This window comes from Leptodactylus fuscus, chromosome 9 (genome assembly GCF_031893055.1).
Source record: "Leptodactylus fuscus isolate aLepFus1 chromosome 9, aLepFus1.hap2, whole genome shotgun sequence".
In the NCBI taxonomy this organism is placed as follows: Eukaryota; Metazoa; Chordata; class Amphibia; order Anura; family Leptodactylidae; genus Leptodactylus; species Leptodactylus fuscus.
In genome coordinates this window covers 54,284,416-54,303,131 of record NC_134273.1, presented here as the reverse complement: position 1 = coordinate 54,303,131, position 18,716 = coordinate 54,284,416, and the positions used below count along the sequence as shown (strand labels likewise).

The window sequence follows — 18,716 nt, the reverse complement described above, 5'->3', positions numbered from 1 at the left end:
ACCAATTCATGGTGGAGGGAGCCTCTAAAAAACCCAGTTTGGACCAATTCATGGTGGAGGGAGCCTCTAACCAGCCCAGTTTGGACCAATTAATGGTGGAGGGAGCCTCTAAACAGCCAAGTTTGGACCAATTCATGGTTGGAGGGAGCCTCTAACCAGCCCAGTTTGGGCAAATTCATGGTGGAGGGAGCCTCTAACCAGCCCAGTTTGGACCAATTAATGGTGGAGGGAGCCTCTAACCAGCCCAGTTTGGACCAATTAATGGTGGAGGGAGCCTCTAACCAGCCCAGTTTGGACCAATTAATGGTGGAGGGAGCCTCTAACCAGCCCAGTTTGGACCAATTAATGGTGGAGGGAGCCTCTAACCACCCCAGTTTGGACCAATTCATGGTGGAGGGAGCCTCTAAACAGCCAAGTTTGGACCAATTCATGGTGGAGGGAGCCTCTAAAAACCCCAGTTTGGACCAATTCATGGTGGAGGGAGCCTCTAACCAGCCCAGTTTGGGCAAATTCATGGTGGAGGGAGCCTCTAAAAAACCCAGTTTGGACCAATTCATGGTGGAGGGAGCCTCTAACCAGCCCAGTTTGGACCAATTAATGGTGGAGGGAGCCTCTAAAAACCCCAGTTTGGACCAATTCATGGTGGAGGGAGCCTCTAAAAACCCCAGTTTGGACCAATTCATGGTGGAGGGAGCCTCTAACCAGCCCAGTTTGGACCAATTAATGGTGGAGGGAGCCTCTAACCAGCCCAGTTTGGACCAATTAATGGTGGAGGGAGCCTCTAAACAGCCAAGTTTTGGGAAATTCATGGTGGAGGGAGCCTCTAACCAGCCCAGTTTGGACCAATTCATGGTGGAGGGAGCCTCTAAACAGCCCAGTTTGGGCAAATTCATGGTGGAGGGAGCCTCTAAAAAACCCAGTTTGGACCAATTCATGGTGGAGGGAGCCTCTAACCAGCCCAGTTTGGACCAATTAATGGTGGAGGGAGCCTCTAAACAGCCAAGTTTGGACCAATTCATGGTGGAGGGAGCCTCTAAAAACCCCAGTTTGGACCAATTCATGGTGGAGGGAGCCTCTAACCAGCCCAGTTTGGGCAAATTCATGGTGGAGGGAGCCTCTAACCAGCCCAGTTTGGACCAATTAATGGTGGAGGGAGCCTCTAACCAGCCCAGTTTGGACCAATTAATGGTGGAGGGAGCCTCTAAACAGCCAAGTTTTGGGAAATTCATGGTGGAGGGAGCCTCTAACCAGCCCAGTTTGGACCAATTCATGGTGGAGGGAGCCTCTAAACAGCCCAGTTTGGGCAAATTCATGGTGGAGGGAGCCTCTAAAAAACCCAGTTTGGACCAATTCATGGTGGAGGGAGCCTCTAACCAGCCCAGTTTGGACCAATTAATGGTGGAGGGAGCCTCTAAACAGCCAAGTTTGGACCAATTCATGGTGGAGGGAGCCTCTAAAAACCCCAGTTTGGACCAATTCATGGTGGAGGGAGACTCTAACCAGCCCAGTTTGGACCAATTAATGGTGGAGGGAGCCTCTAACCAGCCCAGTTTGGACCAATTAATGGTGGAGGGAGCCTCTAACCAGCCCAGTTTGGACCAATTAATGGTGGAGGGAGCCTCTAACCAGCCCAGTTTGGACCAATTAATGGTGGAGGGAGCCTCTAACCACCCCAGTTTGGACCAATTCATGGTGGAGGGAGCCTCTAAACAGCCAAGTTTGGACCAATTCATGGTGGAGGGAGCCTCTAAAAACCCCAGTTTGGACCAATTCATGGTGGAGGGAGCCTCTAACCAGCCCAGTTTGGGCAAATTCATGGTGGAGGGAGCCTCTAACCAGCCCAGTTTGGACCAATTCATGGTGGAGGGAGCCTCTAAAAAACCCAGTTTGGACCAATTCATGGTGGAGGGAGCCTCTAAACAGCCCAGTTTGGGCAAATTCATGGTGGAGGGAGCCTCTAACCAGCCCAGTTTGGACCAATTCATGGTGGAGGGAGCCTCTAAACAGCCCAGATTGGGCAAATTCATGGTGGAGGGAGCCTCTATAAAACCCAGTTTGGACCAATTCATGGTGGAGGGAGCCTCTAACCAGCCCAGTTTGGACCAATTAATGGTGGAGGGAGCCTCTAAACAGCCAAGTTTGGACCAATTCATGGTGGAGGGAGCCTCTAAAAACCCCAGTTTGGACCAATTCATGGTGGAGGGAGCCTCTAAAAAACCCAGTTTGGACCAATTCATGGTGGAGGGAGCCTCTAACCAGCCCAGTTTGGACCAATTAATGGTGGAGGGAGCCTCTAAAAACCCCAGTTTGGACCAATTCATGGTGGAGGGAGCCTCTAAAAACCCCAGTTTGGACCAATTCATGGTGGAGGGAGCCTCTAACCAGCCCAGTTTGGACCAATTAATGGTGGAGGGAGCCTCTAACCAGCCCAGTTTGGACCAATTAATGGTGGAGGGAGCCTCTAAACAGCCAAGTTTTGGGAAATTCATGGTGGAGGGAGCCTCTAACCAGCCCAGTTTGGACCAATTCATGGTGGAGGGAGCCTCTAAACAGCCCAGTTTGGGCAAATTCATGGTGGAGGGAGCCTCTAAAAAACCCAGTTTGGACCAATTCATGGTGGAGGGAGCCTCTAACCAGCCCAGTTTGGACCAATTAATGGTGGAGGGAGCCTCTAAACAGCCAAGTTTGGACCAATTCATGGTGGAGGGAGCCTCTAAAAACCCCAGTTTGGACCAATTCATGGTGGAGGGAGCCTCTAAACAGCCCAGTTTGGGCAAATTCATGGTGGAGGGAGCCTCTAAACAGCCCAGTTTGGGCAAATTCATGGTGGAGGGAGCCTCTAACCAGCCCAGTTTGGACCAATTAATGGTGGAGGGAGCCGCTAAACAGCCCAGTTTGGACCAATTCATGGTGGAGGGAGCCTCTAAAAACCCCAGTTTGGACCAATTCATGGTGGAGGGAGCCTCTAAAAAACCCAGTTTGGACCAATTCATGGTGGAGGGAGCCTCTAACCAGCCCAGTTTGGACCAATTAATGGTGGAGGGAGCCTCTAAACAGCCAAGTTTGGACCAATTCATGGTGGAGGGAGCCTCTAAAAACCCCAGTTTGGACCAATTCATGGTGGAGGGAGCCTCTAACCAGCCCAGTTTGGACCAATTAATGGTGGAGGGAGCCTCTAACCAGCCCAGTTTGGACCAATTAATGGTGGAGGGAGCCTCTAACCACCCCAGTTTGGACCAATTCATGGTGGAGGGAGCCTCTAAACAGCCAAGTTTGGACCAATTCATGGTGGAGGGAGCCTCTAAAAACCCCAGTTTGGACCAATTCATGGTGGAGGGAGCCTCTAAACAGCCCAGTTTGGGCAAATTCATGGTGGAGGGAGCCTCTAACCAGCAGAGTTGTGGGAAAGCAGGGTGGAGGGAGCCTCTAACCAGCAGAGTTGGTGGAAATCAGGGTGGAGGGAGCCTCTAACCAGCAGAGTTGGGGGAAATCATGTTGGAGGGAGCCTAGTATTAGCAGAATTGTGCAACGCTTATGGTGGATGAGTATGAGGATGCGGAGGAATTGGAGAGGTTGAGTACAGACATGGAGTTTCATGTTGGGGTGCTTTACACAGGTGGGCACAAAAATGAAGGCTCTATCCAGTGGTGGTTCATTTTTATCAAAGTGAGCCGGTCGGCACTCTCAGCTGACAGACGGGTGCGCTTGTCAGTGATGATGCCACCGGCTGCACTGAACACCCTCTCAGATAGGACGCTGGCGGCAGGACAGGACAGCACCTCCAAGGCATATAGGGCAAGTTCAAGCCACAGGTCCAACTTCGACACCCAATACGTGTAGGGCGCAGAGGGGTCGGAGAGGACAGGGCTGTGGTCGGAAAGGTATTCCCGCAACATGCGCCTATACTTCTCACGCCTGGTGACACTAGGACCCTCCGTGGCGGCACTTTGGCGAGGGGGTGCCATCAAGGTGTCCCAGACCTTAGACAGTGTGCCCCTCGTTTGTGTGGACCGGTGAGAACTTGGTTGCCTACTGGAGGAACTGCCCTCCCTGCCGCCAACGTCACATGCTGGAAACATCTCCATCATATTCTGCACCAATTGCCTGTGGCAAGCATTGATGCGATTGGCCCTCCCCTCTACCGGAATAAAAGACGAGATGTTGTTTTTATACCGGGGGTCAAGGATAGCAAAGATCCAGTACTGGTTGTCCTCCATGATTTTGACAATACGCTTGTCGGTTGTAAAGCACCCCAACATGAACTCAGCCATGTCTGCCACAGTGTTAGTTGGCATGACTCCTCTGGCCCCACCGGAAAGTTCAATCTCCATTTCCTCCTCATCCTCCATGTCTACCCATCCGCGCTGCAACAATGGGACGATTCGAAGTTGCCCGGAAGCCTCCTGTATCACCATCACATCATCGGACAACTCTTCTTCCTCCTCCTCCTCCTCCTCCTCCTCCTCCATTAAACGCAGTGAAGCGGACAGATGTGTGGACCTACTCTCCAGCTGTGACGGATCGGATGCTATCCCTAACTCCTCTGTGTGATCTGAGTTATCCCTGATGTCAATCAGGGATTCTCTCAGAACACACAAGAGCGGGATTGTAAGGCTCACCATCGCATCCTCAGAGCTCACCCTCGTTGTGGACTCCTCAAAGACCCGTAGGATGTCACAAAGGTCTCTCATCCATGGCCACTCATGGATGTGAAACTGAGGCAGCTGACTTTGTGGCACCCTAGGGTTTTGTAGCTGGTATTCCATCAAAGGTCTCTGCTGCTCAACCACTCTATTCAACATCTGAAACGTTGAGTTCCAGCGTGTGGGGACGTCGCACAAAAGCCGGTGTTGTGGCACATGCAGGCGTTGCTGGAGAGATTTTAAGCTAGCAGCGGCTACTGTCGACTTGCGAAAGTGGGCGCACATGCGCCGCACTTTCACCAGTAGCTCTGGAACATTGGAGTAGCTCTTTAGGAAACGTTGCACCACTAGGTTGAAGACGTGGGCCAGGCATGAAACATGTTGGAGTCCGGCAAGCTCCAGAGCTGCTACCAGGTTCCGGCCGTTATCACAAACGACCATGCCTGGGCCCAGGTGCAGCGGCTCAAACCATATTGCCGTCTCATCGAGGAGGGCATCCCTCACCTCGGAGGCAGTGTGCTGTCTGTCCCCCAAGCTGATCAGCTTCAGCACAGCCTGCTGACGTCTACCAACGCCAGTGCTGCAACGTTTCCAACTCGTAGCTGGGGTCAATCTAACAGCGGAGGAGGAGGCGGTGGCGGAGGAGGAGGCGGTGGCGGAGGAGGAGGCGGTAGAGGAGGAGGAGGAGGGGGGTGTTCTTCTTGTGTCCCTGCCAGGAATGTTAGGCGGGGAGACGAGGTACACCGGGCCAGTTTGGGAAGCAGTCCCAGCCTCAACTACATTCACCCAGTGTGCCGTCAGTGAAATGTAGCGTCCCTGTCCGCATGCACTTGTCCACGCGTCGGTGGTCAAGTGGACCTTTGTGCAAAGCGCGGAACTAAGGGCCCGCCTGATGTTGAGTGACACGTGCTGGTGCAAGGCGGGGACGGCACACCGGGAGAAGTAGTGACGGCTAGGGACGGCATAGCGAGGTGCCGCAGTTGCCATCAGGTCCAGGAAGGCGGGAGTTTCAACAAGCCGGAACGCCAACATCTCCTGGGCCAGCAGTTTAGCGATGTTGGCGTTCAAGGCTTGCGCGTGTGGGTGGTTAGCAGTGTATTTCTGCCGCTGCTCCAATGTCTGAGAGATGGTGGGTTGTTGTAAAGAAACGCCTGATGGTGCCTTTGATGGTGCAGGAGAAGGAGATAAGACAGGACCAGGGGAGGATGAGGTAGAAGTCAACAAAGTGGCGGAGGCAGATGAAGTGGTGTCCTGGCTCGTCCTCTGGAGTGCATCGCCAGCACAGTCAGCAGTGGCAGTGGCAGAGGCAGTGGCAGAGGCAGTGGCAGTGGCGTGAACGGCAGGCGGCCTTTGTCCTGCCGTTGCTGCCTGCCACTGATTCCAGTGCTTGGATTCCAAATGACGGCGCATTGAAGTGGTGGACAGGTTGCTCTTCTCAGAGCCCCTAATCAATTTCGAGAGGCAAATTGTGCAGACAACACTATATCTGTCCTCGGCGCATTCCTTGAAAAAACTCCACACCTTCGAGAAACGTGCCCTCGAGGTGGGAGTTTTTCGGGGCTGGGTACGAACTGGAACATCTTGGGAGATTCCGGGTGTGGCCTGGCTTCGCCTAAGCTGCTGACCTCTGCCTCTGCCTCTAGCTACCCTTTTTGGTGCTGCACCTGCCTCAACATCCACACTACTTTCCCCGCTTGACATCCCCCCTGTCCAGGTCGGGTCAGTGTCCTCATCATCCACCACTTCCTCTTCCAACTCCTGTCTCATCTCCTCCTCCCGCACAATGCGCCGGTCAACTGGATGCCCTGACGGCAACTGCGTCACATCATCGTCGATGAGGGTGGGTTGCTGGTCATCCACCACCAAATCGAACGGAGATGGAGGAGACTCTAGTGTTTGAGCATCTGGACACAGATGCTCCTCTGTTAGGTTCGTGGAATCGTGACGTGGAGAGGCAGGTTGAGGGACAATGAAAGGAGCGGAGAACAGCTCTGGGGAGCAGGGACAGTTTGGGTTATTGTTCTGTAAAGCTTCGGAATTTTGGGAGGAAGGAAGACAAGACTGTTGGGTAATAGGAGGAGAGGAGGCAGAGTCTGACTGGCTGCTGGACAATGTGCTGTAAGCGTTCTCTGACAGCCATTGCAAGACCTGTTCCTGGTTCTCGGGCCTACTAAGGTTTGTACCCTGCAGTTTAGTTAATGTGGCAAGCAACCCTGGCACTGTGGAGTGGCGCAATGCTTGCTGCCCCACAGGAGTAGGCACGGGACGCCCTGTGGCTTCACTGCTACCTTGCTCCCCAGAACCATTCCCCCGACCTCGCCCACGGCCTCGTCCACGTCCCTTTCCGGGAGCCTTGCGCATTTTGAATTCCTAGTTAGAAATTGGCACTGTATACCAGTAGTAAAAATTGTGGGTGCACGTAACCCCAATATATTCTTTGAATTCCCAGTCAGACACTGGCACTATATGGCAGTAGCAAGAAATGAGGGTATTTGTATTCCCAATATATTCTTTGAATTCCCAGTCAGACAATGGCACTGTATACCAGTAGTAAAAATTGTGGGTGCACGTAACCCCAATATATTCTTTGAATTACCAGTCAGAAACTGGCACTATATGGCAGTAGCAAGAAATGAGGGTATTTGTATTCCCAATATATTCTTTGAATTACCAGTCAGACACTGGCACTATATGGCAGTAGCAAGAAATGAGGGTATTTGTATTCCCAATATATTCTTTGAATTCCCAGTCAGACAATGGCACTGTATACCAGTAGTAAAAATTGTGGGTGTATATAGCCCCAATTCTATTGCTAGGGGACTTGCAGGGTATTTCTGGGGTGAAGGTGGGGGGGCACACCGTTGGAACGGGTATCGGGGTATATATCGGGTATACGGGAATACACTGACAGTGTATTCCATTCAGGATCCTGGGAAAGCTGGGTTGCGGCGATTGAGCCCGTCAGTGCCACGTTACACTGACAAGCTTCTCCCTGGAATTTAGCTCTTACAAGAGCTGTTGGTTGTCTTCTCCTTCCTATCCTAGCCTGTCCCTGCCTACCCAGAATCTAAGCCCTAGCTAGCTGGACGGAAACCTCCGTCCTCGGTGAATTGCAAGCTCAGAATGACGCGAACCTGGGCGGCGCTGTTCTTTTAAATTAGAGGTCACATGTTTTCGGCAGCCAATGGGTTTTGCCTATTTTTCTCAACGTCACCGGTGTCGTAGTTCCTGTCCCACCTACCCTGCGCTGTTATTGGAGCAAAAAAGGCGCCAGGGAAGGTGGGAGGGGAATCGAGTAATGGCGCACTTTACCACGCGGTGTTCGATTCGATTCGAACATGCCGAACAGCCTAATATCCGATCGAACATGAGTTCGATAGAACACTGTTCGCTCATCTCTAATTGTGAGTACATTTTCAAATTTAACCTCTTGTGGAAATGAAAAAAAAATGGAGTTAAATCAACATTTTGAAAATTGTCATGTCCCACATTTACTACTCAATTCTATAAATCATCTGTGGGGTCAAAATGCTCAATATACCCCTTGATTAATTTCTTGAGGGGTCTAATTTCCAAAATGGGGTCATATACTTAGAATTTCCATTGTTGTGAGACTAAAAAACTCTGTAAATGAGACATGGTTCCTGAAAACTATTGCAGCAAAATATGCCCTCCAAAAAGTGTTCTGTCCCACTGTGTGTCCATACAGCAGTTTATACACACGTGGTGCATTTACATAGTTAGGAGAAAATGCTTAACAAATTGTGAGTGCTTTTTTTCCCCTTTAACCTCATATGAAAATATATTTGGACATCTGTGGTAGAATAGAAAAACAACGTTTATTCGTATTCAATAGTTGGTAGAACCCAGCAGATGCTTCCTTATGGATGGTATTGATCAGCACAATACTCCCGGATGCCTGTTGAAACTCCTGGTGTATGTGAGCCATCGGTTGGGTACGGTTTCTCTGGCCAGCACTCGTCGATCTCTATCTCCCAGTTTCAGGGGTCTGCTGACTCGGGGCACATTCCAACAATCACCGTTCACCTTCCACTTCGTAATCACATAGGCCACTGTTGATTTGGGGTAATTCAGTTCACTTGCTAAGTCCCTTAAGAATCGACCATTTCTGTGGTACCCCACAATTACCCCTTTCCCAAAATCAGGCAACTCTGCAGTTCGTGGCATCTTGCATGCGACTAATGCCAATGCACTAATGCCAATGCTGTTTCCTATTTAATGGCGGAAGGTGTGACGTACATCACAACCACAGATATCTTCATTTGCATGGGTGTCCAAATACTTATTGATGAACAGTGTATTAGAAAAGTACATTTTCATTTTCACATTGTAATTGTAAAAAGTCCTGTAAAACACCTGTAGGATCAGAGTACTCATTATACCCCTTGATTCTTTGAGGGGTCTAGTTTGGAAAATGTGGTCATTTTGGGGGGGTTTCCACTGTTCTGGCACATTCAGTGGCTCTGCAAATGCAGCATGGTGCCTGAAACAAATTCCACCAAAATTTGCACTCCAAAATCCAAATAGTGTTTTTTTCATTCTGTACCCTACTGTATGCCCTCGCATCAGTTTACATCCACATGTGGAGTAGAAGATGCTTAGCACATTGTGGGGTGAATTTTGTCTTTTAACCCCTTGTGGAAATGCAAAAATTGGAGTTGAAGCAACATTTTCTAGGAAAAAAGATTGCTTTGCAATTTCACAGTCCAATTCCATGAAACACATGAAAGGTCAAAGTGCTCACTATTCCCCTTGATTCCGTAAAGGTTTTCTTTACAAAAAGGAGTCACATTTTGTTAGATTCTGCTGTTCTGGTACCTCAGGGGCAACATGGCACCTGAAAATGATTGCAGTAAAATCTGCCCTTCAAAATCCCAATATTGCTCCTTCTCTTTGGCGCCCTGAGTGCGCACATACAATAGTTTACGTCCACATGTGTGATAATTCCATGCTTGGAAGATATTGGACAACAGATTGCTGATGCATTTTTCCTTTAACCCTTCCTTGTGAATGTACAAAGTCTAGGGATAAAGTAATATATTAGTGACAGAAATTGAAATGTGTATATTTTACCTCCATTTTAATTCCTTTGAAATGCTGAAAGGGTTAAGAAACTTCCTCAATGCTACTTTTAATTTTTTTTAGGAGTGCAGTTTTCATAAAGGGATGATTTATGGGGGTTTCCTCTTTGCCTTATAATGTCTGAAAAAATAAATAAAAGGGGATTAAAATTTGAAACCAACATAAAGCAGAAAAAATGCATTACACTTATGAAGTAATTTGGGTAGTATGACTATATGAAAGGTGTATAATTTCAAAGATTGAAACTTGCATTTTTCAAAATTTTTACGAAATAAAAATAACATATTATAACTAGAGATGAGCGAACACTAAAATGTTCGAGGTTCGAAATTCGATTCGAACAGCCGCTCACTGTTCGAGTGTTCGAATGGGTTTCGAACCCCATTATAGTCTATGGGGAACATAAACTCGTTAAGGGGGAAACCCAAATTCGTGTCTGGAGGGTCACCAAGTCCACTATGACACCCCAGGAAATGATACCAACACCCTGGAATGACACTGGGACAGCAGCGGAAGCATGTCTGGGGGCATAAAAGTCACTTTATTTCATGGAAATCCCTGTCAGTTTGCGATTTTCGCAAGCTAACTTTTCCCCATAGAAATGCATTGGCCAGTGCTGATTGGCCAGAGTACGGAACTCGACCAATCAGCGCTGGCTCTGCTGGAGGAGGCGGAGTCTAAGATCGCTCCACACCAGTCTCCATTCAGGTCCGACCTTAGACTCCGCCTCCTCCGGCAGAGCCAGCGCTGATTGGCCGAAGGCTGGCCAATGCATTCCTATGCGAATGCAGACTTAGCAGTGCTGAGTCAGTTTTGCTCAACTACACATCTGATGCACACTCGGCACTGCTACATCAGATGTAGCAATCTGATGTAGCAGAGCCGAGGGTGCACTAGAACCCCTGTGCAAACTCAGTTCATGCTAATAGAATGCATTGGCCAGCGCTGATTGGCCAATGCATTCTATTAGCCCGATGAAGTAGAGCTGAATGTGTGTGCTAAGCACACACATTCAGCACTGCTTCATCAAGCCAATACAATGCATTAGCCAGTGCTGATTGGCCAGAGTACGGAATTCGGCCAATCAGCGCTGGCCAATGCATTCTATTAGCCCGATGAAGTAGAGCTGAATGTGTGTGCTAAGCACACACATTCAGCACTGCTTCATCAAGCCAATACAATGCATTAGCCAGTGCTGATTGGCCAGAGTACGGAATTCGGCCAATCAGCGCTGGCTCTGCCGGAGGAGGCGGAGTCTAAGGTCGGACCTGAATGGAGACTGGTGTGGAGCGATCTTAGACTCCGCCTCCTCCAGCAGAGCCAGCGCTGATTGGTCGAGTTCCGTACTCTGGCCAATCAGCGCTGGCCAATGCATTCTATTAGCCCGATGAAGTAGAGCTGAATGTGTGTGCTTAGCACACACATTCAGCTCTACTTCATCAGGCTAATAGAATACATTGGCCAATCAGCGCTGGCCAATGCATTCTATTAGCTTGATGAAGCAGAGTGTGCACAAGGGTTCAAGCGCACCCTCGGCTCTGATGTAGCAGAGCTGAGGGTGCACAAGGGTTCAAGTGCACCCTCGGCTCTCCTACATCAGAGCCGAGGGTGCGCTTGAACCCTTGTGCAGCCTCGGCTCTGCTACATCAGAGCCGAGGGTGCGCTTGAACCCTTGTGCACACTCTGCTTCATCAAGCTAATAGAATGCATTGGCCAGCACTGATTGGCCAGAGTACGGAATTCGGCCAATCAGCGCTGGCCAATGCATCCCTATGGGAAAAAGTTTATCTCACAAAAATCACAATTACACACCCGATAGAGCCCCAAAAAGTTATTTTTAATAACATTCCCCCCTAAATAAAGGTTATCCCTAGCTATCCCTGCCTGTACAGCTATCCCTGTCTCATAGTCACAAAGTTCACATTCTCATATGACCCGGATTTGAAATCCACTATTCGTCTAAAATGGAGGTCACCTGATTTCGGCAGCCAATGACTTTTTCCAATTTTTTTCAATGCCCCCGGTGTCGTAGTTCCTGTCCCACCTCCCCTGCGCTGTTATTGGTGCAAAAAAGGCGCCAGGGAAGGTGGGAGGGGAATCGAATTTTGGCGCACTTTACCACGTGGTGTTCGATTCGATTCGAACATGGCGAACACCCTGATATCCGATCGAACATGTGTTCGATAGAACACTGTTCGCTCATCTCTAATTATAACACATTTTGGCTAAGGGTCAATGCACATGGAGTTTTTTGGAGAGGATTTTGATGCTGAATCCATGTCAGAATTTGCCTCCAAAAAAACTCCTCATCATAGAGTTCTGTGTAATCCGCTTGCTTTTTTTTTTTTTTTCGCTAGCGGATTTTTTCCTCTAGTGGAAAAAGAAAGCAAGACGACCAACGGGAGTCAGTGGGAGGCGGAAAAACCACTAGCGGTTTTTGAAGCAGTTTTGACACGGTTTTGGCAACTGTGTGCAGGGGTAGGGCCTTACCTCTAATGAGGCAAGGTGAAGTGGCCTCAGGTGGCACTCTGGAGGAGCCGTGGCAATTTAATTATTATTTTTTCTTTCTAAACTAACGCAGACCTTTTCAGACCCCCAAGTATAATAATCAGAGCCCTAGGGGAGGTGGTGGAACATAATAAACAGTAATATAACAGTTTTTTGAATTTGGTAATATTATAACTAACTTCTACGGTCATCAACGTAGACCACTTCTACCAATTCTATGCAACAATAAGATGTTAAAGGGGTTTTCCCATCTGAGTGACGCAGCAGCTTTGCATTCAGTCTGCACTTCTCACTTCCTGTATTTCCCCCCCCCCCCCTCTTTTTGCTGAATGGGACTCAACACTTATACAGATCAGATAATATGCAGATGCTTGTACAGAATGGTCTCAGTGTTATCTGTATGTTTACATAATAGACTCAGATTTATCAGCAAAACTGCAATTAGCTGAATGATTGTCCTGCCGGCAAGAGCAGCGAGTGAGTAACGTCACTTGTCCTATAGGTCCGTGGTTATAGGTCTGTGGTCCTATAGGTCTGTGGTTATAAATCTGTGGTCCTATAGGTCTGTAGTTATAGTTACACGATGTGTAAACAATGGGAGGGAATAAAAATACAAAACATTGGTCCCTGACCTTAATCAGCTCTTAGTGATTCTCCAAAGAGTCTATAGTACTGTATTTGTGCTAGTGTATATAGTACATCCATTTACAAAATGGCTTTTCATACATGAATAGTAAAGATAAATATAATTAGAGACTTATCACCAATACCTACATGAACTCTTTTCACTAAATTGTGGTATAGTGATGTCCTTGTGGATTCATTGGTGGAGTGTCCCAAGGAAACTCCAACGTTAGTGTGAATCCAGCCTTAGGCTAAGGCCCCAATGTAGTGGGCCGCAGCGAAAAAGTACTGTAAGGAAAAACAATGGCAGAAATGTATCACAACTTTTCCCTGCAGCGCTTTTCACTGCAAGGAAGTCTACAGAGGAAACTTCTGCTTCAGTTATACCTGTAAGGAAACCACCAGCATTTTCATGGGTATAATTGACATCCTGTGATCTCCAAAACTGCAGTGGTCTTAGAAATTGCAGCATTTTTTTTTTTTTTTTTGTATTTCTGCAGTGTGTGGATGGGATTCACTTTTCAGGGACTGTAAAACTGTAAGGGATTGCTAGAGCAGCAATTCACCAGCAGCTGCTGGTGAACCTTGGGGGGAGGGGCACAATAGACAGTGAGCCTTAAGCTGAAACCCCCCACTGTCCCTTCCTGCTTGCGGGTCCTATCCTAAACAATAGGCGACAACTGGACAACAAGCCCTTCCTATATATGTGACAACACAGAACGCAGACAAGACCAACAACAACAAAGAGAGGTTAGCTAGCCAAGGGTACAATAACAGTCAAGCAATGTAGTACAGAATCAAAATCCAATAGAGTAGTCAAAGGGTAAGCCAGAGGTCAAGAATAAGAATATAAGTAACTAACAGCAAGAGAAATGCCAGCCAGCGCCGCACCTCCCATGAGGCGACCTGAAGCGACCGCTTCAGGCGGCACTATGCCAGGACCCCATGGAGGGCGGCATTTTTGCTTACCTAAACCAGACCAGGACAAGCTGTCCTGGACTGGCTTAGCACTGAGAGGTGAATTGGGGAGGCCCTGTGGACGCAACGCTGCTCCAGCGGCCTCCCCTCACGCTCAGGCAGAGAGCAGGTCCTCTCCGTGCCTGCTCTCTGCCTGCGAACACAGCTAAGCCCAGCCCCTTCACTTAGCCCCGCCCCTATGCTCCGCCCCACCCCGCCCCACCCACCACCGCCCCCTCCTCCCGGGGGGGGGGGGGCGGCTTTCTGTCGTTCGCCTCAGGCAGCGAAAGGGGCAGGATAACTCCAGATGCCAGCACACACAAGGCAATAGCAAGCACCAATGTAAATGTGAGAAAACAATAAGGCAGAACCCGCCCCAGACCTGATAGGGAGATAGGCTGTCAATCATACAGGCAAGACCAATATTAACCTTTAGAGGGGCAGAGGGAAACCAAGGTGAAGGAGAAGGGTGTGGTGGTAAATCAATTACCAAGATGAGGGAATAGGACAGTGCTCAAACACAAGAAAAACCCAAATTAAAGAATCAAAACTGAACACGCCTTCTGCACCACAGTGTGCGAGTGGATGGTGCAGAAGTTCAAGCAGATGTAACAAAAATGCTAAAGTTTTTACTTAGACTAGCCAATGTTACAGATTTTCCACAGTGACTAATGTGGTTGATAAATTTAGCATATCTTTAGGCTGTCTAGTTTAAGTTTAAATCTACAATAGCACATCTTAAGTCATGCCCCTTTTCTGGAAAGCCACACTTCTTTTCGCTTAGACTACACCACTTTGTCAGGTAAGGTTCAAAAAACATATATGATTTGCTTTTTTTTGCAAATTACACTAGAATTCTGGTTAATTTTCAATATATTATAATTTGTTCAAAAATGCTATAGACTTTAAGGTCTTTAGTAAAATACTGAAAAGTTTACACATACAATATTTAGTGTTTGATTTTTTTTTTAGCATTTTTGAGGTTAGTGGTGATTTTTTACATTTTCAAATTGCAGCATGCTTAATTTGAAATTTTAGTTTTTTTATACTTACCTTCCAACAGCCATATTTTTTTTAGCTTTTCAATTAACATAACCATATAAAGACTTTTTTGCAGGATGAGTTGTACTTTAATGGCATTACCTTTATTATAATAATAATAATAATAATAATAATAATAATAATAATACATTTTACCTTTTGTTGTATATGCAGTGCTGTGCTAAAGTTTTAGGCATGTGTAGATAAAGGTTTCAAAGTTAGAATGCTTTCAAATACAGAAGTGTTTCTTAATAGAGATGAGCGAACACTAAAATGTTCGAGGTTCGAAATTCGAATCGAACAGCCGCTCAATGTTCGTGTGTTCGAACGGGTTTCGAACCCCATTATAGTCTATGGGGAACATATACTCGTTAAGGGGGAAACCCAAATCCGTGTCTGGAGGGTCACCAAGTCCACTATGACACCACAGGAAATGATGCCAACACCTCTGGAATACAACTGGGACAGCAGGGGAAGCATGTCTGGGGGCATCTAATACACCAAAGACCCTCTATTACCCCAACATCACAGCCTAACAACTACACACTTTACACACTCAATACCACCTCTCTGACAGTAGGAGAACACCTTGAAACATGTGTATTTGGCACTTGGAGTGAGGAGAGCTTGTCACCAGCAGTGAATTTGGCCCTTGTAGTAAGTTGAGGTTGGCACCAACATTTGTTTTAAAAATCAGGGTGGATTGAGCCTCTAACCAGCAGAGTTTGGGCAAATTCATGGTGGAGGGAGCCTCTAAAAACCCCAGTTTGGACCAATTCATGGTGGAGGGAGCCTCTAAACAGCCCAGTTTGGACCAATTCATGGTGGAGGGAGCCTCTAAAAACCCCAGTTTGGACCAATTCATGGTGGAGAGAGCCTCTAAAAACCCCAGTTAGGCCAAATTCATGGTGGAGGGAGCCTCTAAACAGCCCAGTTTGGACCAATTCATGGTGGAGGGAGCCTCTAAAAACCCCAGTTTGGACCAATTCATGGTGGAGGGAGACTCTAAAAACCCCAGTTTGGACCAATTCATGGTGGAGGGAGCCTCTAAAAACCCCAGTTTGGACCAATTCATGGTGGAGGGAGCCTCTAAAAACCCCAGTTTGGACCAATTCATGGTGGAGGGAGCCTCTAAAAAACCCAGTTTGGACCAATTCATGGTGGAGGGAGCCTCTAAAAACCCCAGTTTGGACCAATTCATGGTGGAGGGAGCCTCTAAAAACCCCAGTTAGGCCAAATTCATGGTGGAGGGAGCCTCTAAACAGCCCAGTTTGGGCAAATTCATGGTGGAGGGAGCCTCTAAAAACCCCAGTTTCGACCAATTCATGGTGGAGGGAGCCTCTAAAAACCCCAGTTTGGACCAATTCATGGTGGAGGGAGCCTCTAAAAACCCCAGTTAGGCCAAATTCATGGTGGAGGGAGCCTCTAAACAGCCCAGTTTGAACCAATTCATGGTGGAGGGAGCCTCTAAACAGCCCAGTTTGGACCAATTCATGGTGGAGGGAGCCTCTAAAAACCCCAGTTTGGACCAATTCATGGTGGAGGGAGCCTCTAAAAACCCCAGTTAGGCCAAATTCATGGTGGAGGGAGCCTCTAAACAGCCCAGTTTGGACCAATTCATGGTGGAGGGAGCCTCTAAAAACCCAAGTTTGGACCAATTCATGGTGGAGGGAGCCTCTAAAAAACCCAGTTTGGACCAATTCATGGTGGAGGGAGCCTCTATAAACCCCAGTTTGGACCAATTCATGGTGGAGGGAGCCTCTAAACAGCCCAGTTTGGACCAATTCATGGTGGAGGGAGCCTCTAAAAACCCCAGTTTGGACCAATTCATGGTGGAGGGAGCCTCTAAAAACCCCAGTTTGGACCAATTCATGGTGGAGGGAGCCTCTAGAAACCCCAGTTAAGCCAAATTCATGGTGGAGGGAGCCTCTAAACAGCCCAGTTTGGACCAATTCATGGTGGAGGGAGCCTCTAACCAGCAGAGTTGTGGGAAATCAGGGTGGAGGGAGCCTCTAACCAGCAGAGTTGTGGGAAAGCAGGGTGGAGGGAGCCTCTAATCAGCAGAATTGGGGAAAATCAGGGTGGAGGGAGCCTCTAACCAGCAGAGTTGGGGGAAATCAGGGTGGAGGGAGCCTCTAACCAGCAGAGTTGGGGGAAATCATGGTGGAGGGAGCCTCTAAAAACCCCAGTTTGGACCAATTCATGGTGGAGGGAGCCTCTAACCAGCAGAGTTGTGGGAAATCAGGGTGGAGGGAGCCTCTAACCAGCAGAGTTGTGGGAAAGCAGGGTGGAGGGAACCTCTAACCAGCAGAGTTGTGGGAAATCAGGGTGAAGGGAGCCTCTAACCAGCAGAGTTGTGGGAAAGCAGGGTGGAGGGAGCCTCTAACCAGCAGAGTTGGGGGAAATCAGAGTGGAGGGAGCCTCTAACCAGCAGAGTTGGGGGAAATCAGGGTGGAGGGAGCCTCTAACCAGCAGAGTTGGGGGAAATCAGGGTGGAGGGAGCCTCTAACCAGCAGAGTTGGGGGAAATCAGGGTGGAGGGAGCCTAGTATTAGCAGAATTGTGCAACGCTTATGGTGGATGAGTATGAGGATGCGGAGGAATTGGAGAGGTTGAGCACAGACATGGAGTTTCATTTTGGGGTGCTTTACACAGGTGGGCACAAAAATGAAGGCTCTATCCAGTGGTGGTTCATTTTTATCAAAGTGAGCCGGTCGGCACTCTCAGCTGACAGACGGGTGCGCTTGTCAGTGATGATGCCACCGGCTGCACTGAACACCCTCTCAGATAGGACGCTGGTGGCAGGACAGGACAGCACCTCCAAGGCATATAGGGCAAGTTCAAGCCACAGGTCCAACTTCGACACCCAATACGTGTAGGGCGCAGAGGGGTCGGAGAGGACAGGGCTGTGGTCGGAAAGGTATTCCCGCAACATGCGCCTATACTTCTCACGCCTGGTGACACTAGGACCCTCCGTGGCGGCACTTTGGCGAGGGGGTGCCATCAAGGTGTCCCAGACCTTAGACAGTGTGCCCCTCGTTTGTGTGGACCGGTGAGAACTTGGTCACCTACTGGAGGAACTGCCCTCCCTGCCGCCAACGTCACATGCTGGAAACATCTCCATCATATTCTGCACCAATTGCTTGTGGCAAGCATTGATGCGATTGGCCCTCCCCTCTACCGGAATAAAAGAGGAGATGTTGTTTTTATACCGGGGGTCAAGGATAGCAAAGATCCAGTACTGGTTGTCCTCCATGATTTTGACAATACGCTTGTCGGTTGTAAAGCACCCCAACATGAACTCAGCCATGTCTGCCACAGTGTTAGTTGGCATGACTCCTCTGGCCCCACCGGAAAGTTCAATCTCCATTTCCTCCTCATCGTCCATGTCTACCCATCCGCGCTGCAACAATGGGACTATTCGAAGTTGCCCGGAAGCCTCCTGTATCACCATCACATCATCGGACAACTCTTCTTCCTCCTCCTCCTCCTCCTCCTCCTCCTCCATTAAACGCGATGAAGCGGACAGATGTGTGGACCTACTCTCCAGCTGTGACGGATCGGATGCTATCCCTGACTCCTCTGTGTGATCTGAGTTATCCCTGATGTCAATCAGGGATTCTCTCAGAACACACAAGAGCGGGATTGTAAGGCTCACCATCGCATCCTCAGAGCTCACCCTCCTTGTGGACTCCTCAAACACCCGTAGGATGTCACAAAGGTCTCTCATCCATGGCCACTCATGGATGAGAAACTGAGGCAGCTGACTTTGTGGCACCCTAGGGTTTTGTAGCTGGTATTCCATCAAATGTCTCTGCTGCTCAACCACTCTATTCAACAT

The 18,716-nt window shown here is 48.6% G+C and overlaps 1 protein-coding gene across 1 annotated transcript in view; it reads right to left on the bottom strand.

Moving 5' to 3' along the window:
- The window catches only part of LOC142218466 (beta-1,3-galactosyltransferase 2-like), a 65,469-nt gene that overhangs the window by 6,278 nt on the left and 40,475 nt on the right, over positions 1-18,716 (bottom strand). Inside the window, exon 2 of the mRNA XM_075287215.1 lies at positions 9,738-9,866. The gene's annotated coding sequence lies outside the window, so the exon portion shown is untranslated. The remainder of the gene's footprint in view (positions 1-9,737; positions 9,867-18,716) is intronic.